Here is a 16,700-nt window from a genome sequence, read left to right as displayed (position 1 = left end):
ATACAGTTCATGTTCTCGAGATGCTCTTGGTTGAGATGAGTGCAGTTTACATAATTCCAAGATGCCATGATGAATGCTGTGACAAAGGCAAGGATTTGTGGAAACAGTAAATGTTGGAAGCAGTTTGGGAAATGACTGGAGTTCATGTGGCCACTCTAGGCAAAGGAGATGCATTTCAAAGTGAAACATCAGCACATATGGAAGCAGAGTGGGAAGAAGAGGAAGTAAGCTACTCTTAATTTACATTATTATTATATGCTTATATTCATACAGTATTTCGTAAGGTTAAATTCAGTTGAGAAGTATTAATGTTGTGAATAAATTCTTTATGTTTTTTCTCAGAGTGGCCAATCACCAGTTTTTCTCACCATAAAGAAAAACAGACTGATGATGGTAGAATTTTGATTAAGAATAAAGCAAACATACATGCAGTTGATGATAAGGGAAGGTATAGCACATTATTTATTTATTTATTTATTTATTTATTTATTTATTTATTAAAAGGCTTAATATTATAGGGAAAATCACTCAAGTTAAAAATATCAAATTAATGGGAAGGATATAACAATTGGAATACAGTGAAATATATGAACATGAACTACAATTAGGGATAAAAGTAGTTGTTCAAACTGATGAAAATAAGAGTATGTCATGTGACTCACATGTCCTTATAATTATTAGCTGATGATTATTATTTGATTTTATTGATCACATGGTCTTGTGTTAGCTAGAGTTTTCATTTTAGTTTTATAAATATGGACTTTTAGTTTGCTTTTTTTTCTCTAGTATTGAAAAAACTTTTTAAACTTTCTTTTAGATTTTATTTTCTTTTGGCATAATTTCCTTTTGGAAATGCTTTGTTGTGCATAAAATAGACATTGAAAATAATTTTGTTCTTTGGATGATTGTTTGCTTCAAATTACTTTCTTTGTGGAATATTATTTTTGATTATTTCTAAATGAGTTTTAATTGCTATTGACACATGTTGTCAATTTCTGAAGAAAAAGAGGGTAACATATGCTTGAAGGCTGGTTGCAAGATTATAAATTTAGGATTGATTTTAGTGTCTGGAAAGTGCTTCTCAGAGTGAGTGACTGAAGCAACATTTACTATTATTATCATAGTGCTACTGTTATTGTATTACACCTGCAAATAGCTTTTTTACTTCTTCACCTTTGGCTGACTGTGAATTACAATGTTACATCACTCTAGGAAGCAAAAGAAGCTTTATTCATCAAAATCTTTGCCAACTCCAGATGAATGACCTCATCATAGTTACTGTCCATTGAAGGATTTTAAGTTTGTAACTCTCCCCTTTTGGGACAAGAGATTTATTTTTTTGTGTGTTTGTTTTCCTTTTAGACTTACATATGATTCTCAAAGATAAAGGCTTGATCTTCCAAGATGTTTATGTCTATTAGTGTATATAAAGAAAATATATAAAATTGCTTAAATATGATAAATTGGCTGTTTAAATAAATTTTTTAAAAATACTGAAGTTTGAAGTTATCTCTCATTTTTTGTTTAGAAAAACCCTCATGTTGGCTGTGGAACATAAATCAACACAAATAGTTGATCTGCTTTTTCAATGTGTTGTTAATGTGTCTCTTCAGATAACTGTGGATGGGTTGCTTTGTATTATGAAATTGCTAGTGACAATACTGCATAAGTATTTACATTACAATACTAATCAACATTCGATGCATATTCACAATAATTATACCTGTGCATCTCACACATGAGATGAGATTTTATAGTGTCACTATGTGTGGAACAGTAGTGAGTTAGGACAGTTCATTAGTCAGAAACCCTTCAAAAGTCTACCCTAGAGGTAGTGATGAAACTTTTGGTGAAGATGAGGGAGGTGAGGTGAGGGGGAATGGGGTCAGGAAAGATGGTGGAATGAGATAGACATTATTACCTTGGTACAATTAGGACAGCAAATTTGGTGTGACAGTACATCATGTATAATCAGAAATGAAAAGTTGTGGTGCAATTGTGTACAGTGAATCAAAATACATTCTGCTGTAATTAAAATAGAAAAATAATTAAAATAAATGAATTATTTTTTAAAAAAAAAGTAGTGATGTGTGCATGAGTCACACTCCAAGGTTTGTTCTCTCCTCTCTCCTCCCCTCCCCTCTCCTCTCCTCTTCATGCTTTGGTAGGAAATTGTTCTAGCACTGAGGTATACCACTAGCCAGTAACTTTGTAAGCCTTTATCCTTAGGGTTTCCAGCATTATCCATTTCATTCCAAGCATAACCCCTACTCATGGGCACAAATAGTATCGCACCTATGATTTTTCTAATTAGCTATTTGGGTCTTGAAATGCCCAGTTTAGCAGAAATTAGCTTTTCCACCATTATCCTTTAATTTACCAAGGACTTAATAATATCCTTGAAGTCTAAGGAAGATAATTCTGTAGTCAGATGGAGGAAGATAAAGGGATTTTAAATTGTTCCTTTGTCTCTGTCATTTCTGTTACTGTAGTGTGTCTGCCCGAACTGACCCTGTAGACTGGTAGTGAATAGCTTTTATTACAACATGTCCTGACTAGTCCCAATCCCTGACTATTCCCAATTTAAGTGTAACACACACTTAGACTTAAAAGTTACAACATTCTTATTAGGTCACAAGCACTCATGCTCTCTTATTCAACCATTATTTCCAAGCAGCACTCTGCTTTGACAGCTTGGCCTCTATCTTTGACCAACAAATATTAAGCACTCTGACCCTGTATTTTTTTAGGAGCCTTATTTGGAACGTTCATATTAGCCTTACCCTTTGGGGTACATTATTGTTTGAAGATTTTGTCTTTTCTATCAGTAAATTGCTATCATTCAAAGCTATCAGAGAGCTTCAAATAAGGTCTCTGGAAGAGATGGGAGTTTTTTGTCATTTTGGCTAACAGGTATGTGCCCTAAATTTTTTCCTTTTTTGAAATAGATTCCCTTTAATAGCAGGGCCAGCGGGAGAGGGAAATATTACTGTTTCCCAGGGTAGGTGCCAACTTTTAATGGGCACCTCTAGTGGTTTGTTGTTTCGAGTAATTAAAATTTCCCCAGCTTTTACAAATACTGCCTAAAGTTTTCAGCATATATCAAGTTGTTCTTCAAAATAAAGAGATTAAGCTAATTCATTGAATTTTAGAGAGCTAAACCCCATTGTGACTCTTCAGTATCTGTTGTATTAAAAAGGATTTTGTCTTCCAAGTCAGTTGGAGATCAACATGGAGATGTAGCTACTCTTACAATGATCTGCTGATTCTGTCCAACTTGGTAGAGAAGAAATAGTAGAAGTCCAAACCAGGTCTTGCATTTTTTGTTATTGATTATTCTCTCAGAAGAGGATGATTGTATTCTCTAATTTAAGAGATATTTATAAATAAAGTTATAAATTAGCTTAATTGCTGATTTGCTCTGAGTTACAAAGCACAAAGAAGAGCACGATTGATAATGAAAATTAGGACTCGAGCATTTTTTAATAATTTTGACATTTTAATACTAGAACCTATGAAAAATGCATATTAGTTATATTTGGTATTCTACAAAGTTAAATATGCCATTATTTTACTACTTCTCTTAACATGTTTCAATATTTCTTAGTAAATCTTTCTAACAAGCTGGTAAACTAAAGTGATATGTCCCATATTTCCAAAAGGCCTTAAGCCTATGACTTGTGCAAGAACAAGGAGATATTATTTACAGAGACAGGGCATTTTCTGAGTTCACACTACACTAGTTAAAATATTTGCCTGTCTTGCTCTCAATGCATGATCATCTTACTTTTTTCTTCTTTATTACAAGTTATGGTTGCAGTGGCACATGCATTCATTCCAGCTACTTCATAGCCTGAGCTAGGACAATAGCTTGAGCCTTGGCCATTATCATTAAATGCCATCTCAAAAATAGAGAAAACATTTTAGAAATAATTTTCAAGTTAATAAAATGTCTATAGTGCTTACAAATTTGGAGAGCATATGAAAAAGTTCTGAAAGTATATTTAAAACACTATATTTGGTCAGTGTTTTCATATGAGTATTAAAATACGAATTTTATTACTTTTTTCAAACATAAAAACAGGAATCTAATTCTTCAATATATAAAAGCAGAATCTCAGATGTCATCAATTTTCATCCCAGGTAAGACTTACAAAAGTGAGTTACACTTCGTGTGCATGCCCTGTGTAATAAGAGTAAGAAAGTTTTGATCACAAAAGAACAATGGAAAAAGTAAATGTTTAAATTTCATTCATACTTTTCTAATTTTTTTGATCACATAGAATCCAGAATTATTTAGCAATTAATTGCATTAAATTTATTATCTAAATGATATTGTCATAATAAATTTTATACTAATTTTGAATCTGAAATTTTATGTCTTTCCAGAAAGAATAAAAATATTCTAAAATTAGTAGGTTGTGTTTCTTCTATCATGATATTATAACAAATTGGGCTTTTCTATAATGTCACCTGTTATAAAAACAGGTGTTCCTGTGAGCTATTAATATCAACTCCTATTGTGGGCACAAACTGGTGGATTTCACAGTGATAATTTGATACACACATATACAATACTTGAATACTAACCACTCTTCTTACTTCCATTTTTCCCCTCCTTTCTCTTGTTTCATTCCCAATTACCTTTCTTCCCTCTTCTTTAATAATCTCTCTTCCATTTTCTAGTCATTCTTATTTTCTTCCAAGATTAAACATGTTATGGAGAGCATGTGATACTTGAATTTTTGTTTCTGTTTTTTTTTCTTTTTTTTCTTTTCTTTTTTTTTACATTTACATGATGACCACCATTTCTATCCGTTTTCCACTTTTTGTCCTTGTTTCTTTTTTAACTTTCATTCAGGGCTTGAAATATACCATTTCTTGCTATCCTGGGCTTTTACAGTTTCTCCTCAGAAATCTAATATTTTTCTGATGTGTTTATAATTGCTTTGAATTTTATAGATTTCAGTGCACCTTTGGTAATTTTATAGACTATTCTGTGGAAAGGTTCTTTTCTGGTCATGTCCATTTGGTGTTCTAAAATCTTATTATACCTGGATGTCCATAACTTTCACAGGATTTAAGAAATAATCTCTTTTATTCACTGAGAAAGCTTGCATTGCCTGTAGCGTGTACCTCTTCTTCGTTGTGTGTACCAATGATTCATTAGATTAGTCTATAAATTGTGTCCAGAGGGTTTTTAAGTTGTTTACAATTCTTTTAATTCTTATTTGTATTGCTGAATGTGCTATTTAATGATCAACTTCAATCTCTGATATTTTTTCTTTCACTTGATCTACTCTACAGGTCTGACTTCAACTCGATATTTTTATTTCAGGTGTTGAGCTCTTTATTTTCAAGATTTCTAATTGATTTTTTTCAGAATCCGTATTTAATTGTTACTTCATGTCCTACAATTTTTTTAAAAAAAAATGCATTTTATTTTATTTTACTTTTTTTTAGTTGTAGATGGACACAATATCTATCTTTATTTATTTATTTATTCATTCATTCATTTATTTATTTTTATGTGGTGATCCAGTATCAAATTCAGGGTCTTACACCTGCAAGGCAAGTGCTCTACCACTGCACCCCAGCCCCAGCACTGTTTTGCATTTTATTTAGAGACAGGGTTGCTTATTGCCTCATCTTTGCTGAAGCTGGTGTCAAACTCTTGATCCCCCTGCCTCAGCCTTTTGAGCTTTTTTTTTTTTTTTAGTTCTTTATGTGTCTGTGAGATTAATGTTCTCTCTGAGATTCAGGTGGTAAAGATTTTTTTTTTTTTTTACATTTTGGGGGCTCTACATTCATGTTCTTGATCATTTTCTTTGCTATGAAAAAGCCTTTTACTTTGTACCTTCCCATTTATTGACTCTTGATTTTATTTGTTGCAATTTAGAAGTTTTGTTGAGGATGTCAGTTCCTAGGTTGCCATGATGGAGTGTTGGTCCTACATTGTTTTCTAGTGGGTACAGGATCTCTGGTCTAATGCCTAAGTGATGACTTTGAGTTGAGTTTTGTGCACAGTAAAGGATAGGAGTTCAATTTGATTCTGCCATATACTATTTTTAGTTTTCTCAGTAGCATTTGTTGAGAAGGCTATTTTTTTCTTTTAGTGTATTTTACTAATGTCTTTGTCTACTATGAGATAGTTGTATTTATGTAGTTTTGTTTCTGTCTTTTCTATTTCATTGGATTTCTTGCCTGTTTTACTGCCCAAATCATGACATTTTGTAGCTCTAGAATTTGAGATTGTATATTGTGATTATTTTACTTTTCTCACTAAGGATTGTTTTGGAAGTATTGGGCCTCTTGTTCTTTTCAAGTAAATTCCATGCATGCCTTTTGTATTTCTATGAAAAAATATCATTGAAATTTTAGTAGGAATTGCAATAAAAATATAGTGTTTTGGTAATATGGCAATTTTGATAACATTAATTTGCCTATCCATGAACATTGGGGATCTTCCATCTTCTAAGGTCATCTTCAATTTCTTTCTTTAGTGTTTTCTAATTTTTGTTATAGAGATCTTTTACTTTTCATGTATTTTAAATTTTTTGAGCCCATTGTGATTCACCAGCTGATTCATAATTGCTGTAGAGGACCCTAATTGATTTATGGATGATAATTCTATATCCTCCTACTATGCTGCATTTTTTTTTTTGAGTTCTAAGTTATTTTGGTGTAGTTTTGGGTCTTCTAAATAGAGAATATTGTTGTTGGAAAATAGGGATAGCTTGAGATCTTTTTCTGCTAGTCATACCCCTTTAATTTCCTTTGAAAAACTGCTCTTGCTAGAATTTCAAGGACTGTGTTGAACAGAAGAGGTGAAATAGGACATCCTTGTCTTGTTCCAGGTTTTAGAGGGAATGCTTCAGTTTTTCTGCATTTGGAAGGATGTTTGCCTTGGATTTTTGGTATATAGCTTTTTAAATAGTATAGCCATTTTGACAATATTAATTCTGCCTATCCAAAAACATGGGAAGTCTTTCCATCTTCTATGGTCTTCCTCAGTTTATTTCTTGAGGGTTTTGTAATTATCATTGTAGAGGTCTTTTACCTCTTTTGTTAAATATTTTCCAAGATTGTTTTATGCTATTTTGAATGGGATAGTTTTCCTAATTTCTCTTTTAGCTAATTCATAATTATAGTATAGAAACGCAATTGATTTGTTACTTTTGTATCCTGCAATTTGATCAATTCATTTGAGTTCTAGAAGTTTTTTGGTAGACTTTTTTTGGGACTTTGAAATATAGAATCATGTCCTCTTCAAATGGAGCTAGTTTTAGGCCTTCTTTTCCTATTTGTATTCCTTTAATTACAATTATTTGCCAAATTGCTCTGGCTAGAGATTAACAGATCTGATTTGTTCAGCTCTCTATTCATCATTCATTAGTAAAGTTGGTGGTCTTGTGTTTTATTTCATTATGATCTAATAGATTACAGAATATTATCTCTACACTTTGTATTTGCTAAGAGTTGCTTTGTGTACTAGTAGAAGTAGTAAAAGTAGTCTCATTTCAATTTTTAGAAGGAATGCTGTAGTTCTCCATTTAGAATTATGTTGGCCTTGGGTTTGTCATATATATCTTTACAGTGTTGAAGTATGATATTTCCTTCCTATTGTTTTTAGTGTTTAAAGCATGAATGGATGTGGTATTTTGACAAAAATAGATGCTGCATTGTGGGGAGTCATTCTCACACGTGACTGGGCAACTCCTGGTTTGGGTCTGAGGTGCTCTGGCTAAACTGTGTCAGAACTTTCCTGGCCCTCTCCTGGTGCGAGATCCTGTTCATGTGGGGGTGTGACTGACCACTGACCTCGGGGGCCAATCACTGACCCTGACCTTGGAGTACGGCCCCCCTCAACCTTCATTGGATGGAATTCTCCCCTGAATTTCTTGTTCCCCAATAAAAGGCTACTCCCTGGCATGCTCCCTCTCTCTCTCTCCTGCTAGCCCTGAGTAATCCTTGCTGCCCTACAGGGTGGTTCCAGGTGAGAACCAGAGGGGGAGTCCTCTTGAACCTGGTTATAGAAAAAGGTAACTGAGTCTGTGTATTTATTTACGATCTCACTAGTTAACTTTTATGTCAAGAACCTCATTAATGAAACCAGTGCGCTGGTCGCATGGTTGACTGCATCTATTTGGAAGATTATGTGTTCTCATCTCTGTGTCTATTTGTGTGATAGAGTACATTTATTGATTTCCATTTGTTGAAACAATATTGCATTCCATTTATTGATTTCCATTTGTTGAAACAATGTTGCATTCCTGGGATGAATCCCACTTGGTGGTCATGGTGCACTATCTTTTTAATGTTTTTGTATATTTATCAGTATTTTATTGAGGAATTTTGCATCTATGTTCATCCAGGGTATTAGTCTGAATTTTTCTTTTGTTGATGTGTCTTTGTCTGGATTTGATATCGGTGTGAGATAGGCTTCATTGAATGAGTTTTAAGAGTTCCCTCCTTTTCTATTTCATGGGATAATTTGAGGAGGATTGGTATTGGTTCTTGTTTAAAGGATTGTAAGCAATTGGCTGAGAATCCATCTGGTCCTGGGCTTTTATTTGTTAGTAGGATTGTGATGACTTCTTCATTCTCGTTATTTGTAATTGATCTATTTAAATTGTCTATTTTCTTTTGGTTCAATTTGGGTAGCTTATGTCTCGAGGGATTTATTGATGTCTTAAAGATTTTCTAGTTTATTGGATTATAGTTTCTGTAAAATAACTTCTAATTATCCTTATATTCAGTAGTATTTATGGTGATATTTCCAGTTTCACCATAGATTTTGGTACTTTGCATTTTTCTTTCATAGTTAGCTTGGCTAAAGTTTATCAGTTGTTAATTTTTTCAAAGAACCAACATCTGGATTTTTTTAAAATTTTTAAATCTTGATTTCTTTGATTTTATCTTTGATTTTTATTGTTTTCTGTCTTTTGCTTACTTTATTTTTTTTTATTTTCCCTAGGATCTTGAGATATAATGTTAGATTATTTACTCAGTAATTTTCTATTCTTTTAATATATGAGCTTGATGCTCTATTTTTCTCTAAGAGCTGCCATCATAGTGTCCCAAAGATTTTTTATATGTTGTGCCAGTATTCTCACTTACATTTAAATATTCTTTTTATATTCAACCCTGATTTGCTTAGCTATCTATTCATTATCCAGTAGTGAATTTATTCTCCTATTTTTAGTTTTTATTTTTATCTTGTTGATTTTTAGTTTTATTCCATTATGATCTGATAGAGTGCAATGTATTAGCTCTATTTTTGGTATTTGGTAAATGTTGCCTTATGTACTAAAATATGGTCTATTTTCTAAAATGTTCCCAATGCAGCTAAGAAGAAAGTGCATTCAGTCATTGATTGTTGAACTATTCTATATAATTCTGTTAAGTCTCAATTATTAATTATAATTTTAATTCTGTACCTTTTATATGTAATTTGTATTTGTATGATCTGTCTAGTAATGAGAGAGGCATGTTAATTTCTCAATATTATTGTTTTGTGATATGTTCAGTTCTGGATATTGAGAAGAAATTTTTTGATTACATAGATGCTCCATAGTTTGGATCATATATATTTACCATTGTTATTTCTTGTTTTTGTATTACTCTCTTAAGCAGTATGAAATAGCTCTTTTTATCTGTTCTGATTAACTTTTGCTTAAAGTCCATTATATCATAAATGACAATAGAAACATCATTTGTTTATGAGATTCATATTTAATGAGATGTTTTTTCTATCCTTTCACAGTACATCTGTGGATATCTATGCCTATGAGGTGAGTCTCTTGGAGGCAGCATATTGTTGGGTTTTGTTTTTTGCTAGCATATGTCTTTTGGTGAGCTGATTGCATTAACCCATTCAGTGTTATTATTGAGAGATGATTTATATTTCCTATTATTTTGATTTATTTCTAGTTTTCACATTTTAGATTCTACTTTAACTATTCTTTAGTTGTAGTTTTCCTCTCTTTTGATATATGTATGTATATATATATATATATATATATATACATACATATATATGTATTATTTTTCTTCACAAAATATTTTATTAAGTATGTTTTGTAAAGCCAACTTTCTAGTTATGAATTTTTTAAGTTATTTATTATGGAAAGTCTTACCTCATATTCAAATCTGAACAAATTTAGTATTTTTGGTGTAATTTATTTTTTTTCCAGAGCTTGGAATATATTATGTCAAGACCTCTAGCTTCTAGGGTCTTATTTGAAAAATTACCTGAGATCTATATTTATTTGCCTCTGAATGTGACCAATCATTTTTCTCTAGCAGGTTTTAAAATTCCAGCATTATTCTATATGTTAGGTGTTTTTATACTGTTGTGGCTAGAAGTGAGTCTGTTGTGATTCTATATATTTGGAGTTCTATATGCCTCCTGTGTTTGATTTTCCATTTCTTTCTTAAGATTTTAGAAATTTTCTGTCATTTCATTGAAAAGTTTGTTTTGTTTTGTTTTCTTTTGGTTTTTTTTTTTTTTTTTGGTTTGAAATTCAGTGCCTTTTTGTACCCCAATGAATCTTAAATTTGGCCTTTGCATATATTTATTTATTTATTTATTATTTATTTTTGAAAATTCTATTTATGGTCTGGTAACATCTTTTCTCTATGATGAACTTTATTTTCAAGAATATGTACTACTTCTTTATTACTTGAACATCTGCCCTTCAAGTCATCTATTCTTTTGGTGATAATTTGCATTGAATTTTTAATTTGGTTTATTGATTCCTGCTTTTTGAGAATTTCTGATAGATTTTTCTTTACAACTTTTATTTTATTATTTAATAGTCTTATTTTTTATATCTTCATGTGATTTCATTCCTTACATCATCTTTTAGCTGATAGATCACTTGAACCATAAACTTTATGAATTTCTTCTCTGACTTTTCCTCTACTGTGGTTTTTGTGGAATCTACTGTTGAGTCTTTCTCCTTTGTTTGGGATGCCTTTTGTTCTCTTGCTTGTTCATTTTGTTTGTTTGTCTACTAATGCATCTAAATGGGTCTGAAGCCCCAGAGCTTCTACTCTATGAATTTCTTGTGATCTTGTAGATATCCTGTGCCTCACAGATTAGGGCAGAGCCAAATAATTGCAAACAACTGTGTGTACAATACATAACACTAACTTTTTATTTTCACACTATGTTAATTGGCACAATAAACAAAAATGTATCAGTTTTTGTCAGTAAAGACAAAAGTAATCAAGAATTATATCTTTCATAAAATCAAAGAATAGGCATTTCCTGTGGTTTCAGTTGTATTACTTTTTGCTGTGGTGGTGTCTAGAGTTTTATAAACCAATTAGTGTTATGAGAAGTTAACAATAGAGTTCATTAAGAGGAAATAAGCAATGGGGATTTGCAGTTTTAAGACATGAATAGGGCAGATGCAGAGGTAATGTAGAATGTGTTGTTTATGAGGAGGAAGGAGGAAAAACTAAGAAGTAAAAAATTAAAGAGAAAAAAGAAAATAATTGAATTTTACTATAGTAAGAGAAAAGAGAGAAATAGAAACAAAGGGAAATAAAAGTTTTGAAACAGAATATAAAAATCAATTCAAACATGCTAATTGAAAACTTTAACCCTCAAAATAGAGTAAGAAAAAAATAACTGTTTGAGAATGCTAGAAATGAAAAAGCAGAAACAAATATGTACATGTACAAGTATGTAAATGTCGATCATATATCCATCAGTACACATTGAAAACTTAAAAAAAACACAGGAGTGTAACTAGGAGTATGTGCTTGTTGTTTTGTGTGTCTTTTCATCTCTTAGCTTCCCTTCTCCATGGAATGGTATGGAGAGCTGTGACAGGTGCTGTCAGCTTGCACCTCCAGGGTATATGTTATGCTGGGTTCTACAAGATGTTCTTAGGGGAGGCATTAAAGTCTAGTCTTTGCCCCAGGTGTTTTATTGCATGGAAAGTTACTGGGCATAAATGAATCAGTGAACCCCTTGGAGTACACTGCACTCTTCTCCCCAGGGCTACACTCATGAGAGGGGAAGCCAGTCCTTCACCACTTTTGTTTCTCAAGGGTACTGTTCTTTCTGGCCTCCTGAGATCTTACCCAAAGCACTAAGCTCCATCACTCCTGCTCATTCAAAGTTTTAAGACACTGCCACTGGTCCTGGGCACTGTTGTGTTAAGGGAAGAGAGGAAGGAAAGCTTTCTTCAGCCTCTCTGACTTTCATTTTTCCCAGGAAAATTGCTATCTATGCCAGAAATTCTCCTGATTTTCTAGGCTCAGTTTAAATATTTTGGCTAGTTTCTGCCAGATTCATGTATCAGACTGAGCCACACAGATCTAAGTTCCCAATTTGAATTAGTGCTGCTGTAGTTAAGATGTCCAAATATGTCTCCAGCTTCAGCTCCCCATGAATAGTATGCAGACTAGGGGTGACATTCATGCAGCAGTTTAATGAACAGAATAGCTCCTGAGTCTGCCCAGAGCCAAGTTGACCCTCTTTTCTCATGTTCTGATGCCAAAACTATCTGCAGCACTTTATTATTATTATTATTATTATTATTATTATTATTATTAGTAGTAGTAGTAGTAGTAGTAGTAGTAGTAGTAATAGTAGTAGTAGTAGTAGTAGAGCCAAGTTGACCCTTTTTTCTCATGTTTTGATGCCAAGACTATCTGCAGCACTTTATTATTATTATTATTATTATTATTATTATTATTAGTAGTAGTAGTAGTAGTAGTAGTAGTAGTAGTAGTAGTAGTAGTTGTTTCTTTAGGTAGACACAGTATCTTTATTTCATTTTTATGTGGTGCTGAGGATTGAACCCAGTGTTATTATGTCTCTTGAAGAAAGTATCAGTGTTTGTATTTTCAAAAATGTCTTGCCTTTGGTGAATGAGTGTTGTCTTACATCTTGCATATGATATTGGATTTAATGGAAAATATTGTTAAACAAATATTTTCATTATGATCCCTGTTCTATTTAATTTTCTACAATTGATTTATGTTGTTATTTCCAAGATGATACATTTTATCTTTTCAAAAAAATGATCAGAATATGCACTCATTTAATGCCTTCACTATTCACCTTGACATTATATGAAATGGGATAGTAATATTTTGCTGTAACTAATTTTTAATAACTGATATATATTTTAAGTGGTTTTATTTACAAGTTAGCATGCAATGCTCAGTGAAATTTTACAAACCAAGCACCCACCACTGCATACAATTCATACATAGAAAAACAATATCTTTAGCCTGAAATGCTTTGCTGTCTCTCACAAAATAGCCCCAAGACTATTGTCCTGCTGTAAACATGCCAATCCCCAAAACTAAAACCCTAAATGTTTTCTCTGATAACTGGATGCTAGTTCATAATAAGGGGGCAGCATGAGATGAGTGTAAGATTTTTAGTTTGGGAAAAGGGGATGGAGGTGAGGAGAGGGGACATGGAAATAGGAAAAATAGTGGAATGAGATCAACATTATTATCCTAGGTACGGGTATGATTGCAGAAATAGTTTGATCCTATTGTGTATACAATCAGAGAAGTGAAAAATTGTGCTTCACTTGTGTACTCAGAATCAAAAAACATTCTGTGGTCATGTATAACTGATTGGAATAAATAAATTAAAAGAAATTTTAAAAAATCCTCAAGATTGACAAGTATGTGAAAGCTAACAGCATAGATCACTTTCACCTCTCTCAAACTGTATATAGATCACTTTCACCTCTCTCAATCTGTATAACAGATGAGAGTTCAGCATCAACAGTTTTATATTTGATATTAAAAATTTCATCTTCTTTTAAATTAGCATTTTTTTAAAATTACCAGTGGTAAAATTAAACTGTAGGAATATTAAATATTTAAGTTTATTTTTCATGCCTAGAATTGAACCCAGGACGTTGTACATTCAAGGGAAGCACTCTACCAACTTAGCTATATTCCCAGCCCCTAATTTAGCATTCTTTTAAAAAAATTGTTTTATCTTTATACATTATACTTATACATCGTATTGTAGTTAATAAACATAATTATACCAGCAATAACATGATTTGCTCTTGTTCAGTCACCAGTACTTTTTCTTTCCTCCACTAATGTCTCCCCCTGTTCTTTTTCCTATACTCTAATAGTCTTCCTTTTGTTTATTTAAAATATTTCAAAATCAGTGTTTTATAGATACTCATGAAGATAAAATTCAATGCTATATTTATACATGTACATTGAATAGTTTGGTCAATTCCATTTCACCCTTTCTTTCTTTTACCAGCCCTCCTTCAACACCCTCATTCCCTACATATCTATTTTCTGTTTTTGTGAGACTTCCTCTCCCTCTTATTTTCTGATTTTTGTTTAACTTCCACATATGAGAGAAAGCAATCAATATTTGACTTTCTGATTCAGGCTTATATCACTTGCCATGATGTTCTGCCCTGTCCTCCATTTATCAGCAAAGGCCATAATTTCATTCTTCATTATCACTGAGAAAAATTCATTATGTGTATGAACCACATTTTAAAAATCTATTTATCTTTTGACAAGAAACTGGGCTAGTTCCACACATTGGATACTACAAATTGTGCGGTTTTAAACATTGATATAGCAGTATCTCTATAGTATGCTGATTGTAGATCTTTTGAATAAATACCAATGAGTGGGATAGCTGGTTCATATGGTGGTTCCAATTTTAGTATTTTGAGGAATCTCCATACTTCTTTCCAGAATGGCTGCAGTAATTCATGGTATCAACAACATTGTAGTACTGTATGTTTTATCCCACAGCCTCATCAGCATTTATTATTGTTTGTATTCTTGAAAATAGCCATTCTGACTGAAGTGAAATGAAATGTTAGTATAGTTTTTAATTTGTATTTTCCTTCTTGCTGGAGATATTGAATATTTCTATTTTTCATTTTTTGTTGGTTATATCTTATTTTGAAAATTGTCTGTGTAGTTCTTTTGCACATTTACTAATTAGGTTATTTATTTTTCTGATGCTTTTTGAGTTTTTATACTGGATATAAATGCCCTATCTGAGGAGCATTTCATAAGGATCTTCCCCATTCTGCAGTCTCTTTTTGGAAATAGATACCTAGGTACCATCTCTGTGACTGGGAAAGGATCTGTGGGCCCACATGCATCTAAGTTTTTGATGCCTGTGATTGTAAATTGTGTGCTGGGTTTCTCCACTCCCTGAGATAAAGGGGAGGTTGGTATACCTGTGTCTGAGCTCTTATTGCCCACTATCATGAATATCAGTTGTCTTCTCTTCTCTGTTGAGATCCCCTTGGGACAGTTGCCATCAGTAACCTCCCTTGTGCAACCTTGGGCCTTGAGGTGCAGGCTCTCTGTTGGCTTTCTATGGCACACAAGCTTGTCCTGGTTGGTGTAGCTCACAGGGGTTTTATCTGTCTCCAGGATTTGGGTGAGATATGAGCTGCCCATTGTTTTCAAAGCCTCCTGTAGAAGTTGTGTTGAGTGCTCTCTGAGTAGTGGCATTCCCTAGGAGTGTTCTAGGTATATTCCACTCCACTCCCCTGTCTAAGGCTATTTCAGTAACTTTAGAAGCAATCCCTTTGCTAGTTCTTTCTAAGTGGGTTATTGAAGCACCTCACTGCAGAGTGGTTTTCTCTGGTTTTACTTGCTGCCCTCTGAAGGTAGGGAGAAGCTGTGTGGATTGATTTTCTAGAGAGGCTGGGTTGGGGTGAATTCAACAAAATGGCAGCTATGTTTTGCCTAGATTTCAGTGCAGAACTTGGCTTAAACTGCTCCATTTCTTTCACTGGCTTTCCTGTTCCTGTTGTGTTTCAACTTGGTATGATTTTCTTCCCAGCTATTGTTAAGAAAGTGAGCTTATGTTTTGTTTTGTTTTTCTCTCTTGTTCTCTCTCTGCCCCACCCTGGTCAAGATTCAGGAATGAGAATCTCTGTCCTTATCTTTTGTTTTTGTGACCAAACTGCAAGATCTTCTAGTCTTGCAGTATTTATTTTTAGAGTAATTTTCTGTCACCAACTCTCTTCTTTCAACTGTTTTTTATTTTTAATGTATAGGGTCAGAGATTCTGTTTTATTTTCCCCACCATCTCCCTCCTCAAGCATTCCCCTTTTGAGAGGTATTAATCCTTGGGAGTGATTAATAGTGATCTTGTGGAAGATATTAGGTCTCAAAAGAATGATTTTCTTAGAGTGAGCTCAGATGTCTCTGCTATCTCTTGCTCCTTGTCTTACCCTGTTGTTGAGAGCCACAGCCAAAGGGGCCCCAGCAAACTTCCAGCTGCCAGCAAACTTCCAGCTGACAGCTGATGATTGGCTCACAGCGGCCCCAGCAACATCTAGCTGATTGGCTTCACCACGGAGCTGCTCATTGGGGGACTTCTTTGGCTCTGCCCACGCGACCCAGCCAATCGGCCTCAAGAGCAGGAAGATTGTGGGAGGTGTTAAGGCTTGTGTGGGTGAGAGGCTTGTGGAAGCCGGTGGTGGCAGTTGGGCTCTGAGGGTTTTTTCCTGAGGAGCTGTTTTGTTTGGCGTTTGTAGTTCTAAAAATAAAGTTAGTTTCTTTTGACAAGTGGCTCCTGAATTGTGCCCAGACAGACTGTGGAATTTGGTGGCTCGCACAAGGAGTGACTGAGGAAAAGTAAACTGCTCGCCCCTGTGGGCAGGGTGAGAGGATGGGTAGCCATTCTAAGTTTCCTCTTTTGTTTT

General features: G+C 33.5%; 1 pseudogene; it reads left to right on the top strand.

Annotated features, from left to right (window-relative positions):
* LOC101974185 (G-rich sequence factor 1 pseudogene) overlaps positions 1-16,700 on the top strand; it is a 46,199-nt pseudogene that overhangs the window by 10,984 nt on the left and 18,515 nt on the right.

This window comes from Ictidomys tridecemlineatus, chromosome 10 (assembly GCF_052094955.1).
Source record: "Ictidomys tridecemlineatus isolate mIctTri1 chromosome 10, mIctTri1.hap1, whole genome shotgun sequence".
Taxonomy (NCBI): domain Eukaryota; kingdom Metazoa; phylum Chordata; class Mammalia; order Rodentia; family Sciuridae; genus Ictidomys; species Ictidomys tridecemlineatus.
This window is presented reverse-complemented; position numbering and strand designations above follow the sequence as displayed.